General features: G+C 46.4%; 1 non-coding gene across 1 annotated transcript; it reads right to left on the bottom strand.

Annotated features, from left to right (window-relative positions):
- Positions 1-1,020: 1,020 nt before the first annotated feature.
- Positions 1,021-1,107, bottom strand: TRNASTOP-UCA (transfer RNA opal suppressor (anticodon UCA)). The gene has a single exon. It is a non-coding gene; the product is annotated as a tRNA-Sec (tRNA).
- Between the last annotated feature and the right edge of the window lie 265 nt (positions 1,108-1,372).

The raw sequence follows: 1,372 nt of genomic DNA, 5'->3' as shown, positions 1-1,372 counted from the left end.
GGTCTATGGTGAGATGGCTTAGGCCAGCTAGCAGGGCTAGCAATGCTGACTTTGAGAGGGGAGATGATGAATGGTGGTCTATGGTGAGATGGCTTAGGTTAGCCATCAGGGCTAGCAATGCTGACTTTGAAGGTGGAGAGGATGAATGGTGGTCTCTGGTGAGATGGCTTAGGCTAGCTAGTAGGACTAGCAATGCTGACGTTGAGGGAGGAGATGAAAGGTGGTCTTTTGTGAGGTGGCTTAGGCTAGTTAACAGGTCTAGCAATGCTTACTTTGAGAGGGGAGGTGATGAATGGTGGTCTGTAGTGGGGTGGCTTAGGCTAGCTAGCAGGGCTAGCAATGCTGACTTCGAGAGTGTAGATGATGAATGGTGGTCTATGGTGAGATGGCTTAGGCTAGCTAGCAGGGCTAGCAATGCTGACTTTGAGAGGGGAGATGATGAATGATGGTCTATGGTGAGATGACTTAGGCTAGCTAGGAGGGCTAGCAATGCTGACTTTGAGGGCAGAGAGGATGAATGGTGGTCTGTGGTGAGATGGCTTAGGCTAGCTAGCAGGGCAAGCAAAGCTGACTTTTAGAGGGGAGATGATGAATGGTAGTCTATAGTGAGGTGGCTTAGGCTAGCTAGCAGGGCTAGCAACGCTGACTTTGAGGGTGGAGATGATGAATGGTGGTCTATGGTGAGCCCATGCAGTATCATCAGACATTGTTTGTGCAGGCAAAAACAGTGTATTCCCAGGAGGAGTAAGGGGGTGTGACCACATAGGTTATATCAAAGTGGGCCTGGTTATTTGCATCGTCAAAAAAGGTTAAAAGTGAAATCACTTTGCTAATCCCCTGAAAAGGTGCTGCCTTCCTGTGCATCATCAGAAGAACTGCTGGCACCGCATGCTGTTAATCACTAGAGATGGGTATTTATGATTGGTACAATTCTTTTTTCTGTGATATAAATCCAGGCACTAAATGATTACCATGGACCCAAGATAAAAATGCTGATCACAGGAAAAAGAAACACTTATCCGCCCAGAAGGTGGAATTGAACCACTCTGTCGCTAAACAGCTACAGGTTTGAAGCCTGCACCCCAGACCACTGAGGCTCATCCGGGCAGTGGTGGAGCAGAACAACACCATATATATGTCACCTGTAAACAGTATCTCTAACTAATAGAGTGGGAAAGAAGCCTTTTGAACTGAATTAAACTGAGTTTCTGCTTCAGGTTTAGGACACCATTATTGATAACCTTAACTGTCCTGCTTTGATAGAAACAAATCAAGGAAAACGACGCCACTACTTGTATGTAAATCACTGCATGGACTTCTGGGTAACTTGGAAGGAGCTGCTGCTTCCTTGTATAATGTGGTCAAAGTACAG

This window comes from Ambystoma mexicanum, chromosome 13 (genome assembly GCF_040938575.1).
Source record: "Ambystoma mexicanum isolate Mex_15411 chromosome 13, UKY_AmexF1_1, whole genome shotgun sequence".
Taxonomy (NCBI): Eukaryota; Metazoa; Chordata; class Amphibia; order Caudata; family Ambystomatidae; genus Ambystoma; species Ambystoma mexicanum.
Note: the sequence above shows the minus strand (reverse complement) of the source record. Positions and strands in the feature narration are given on the sequence as shown.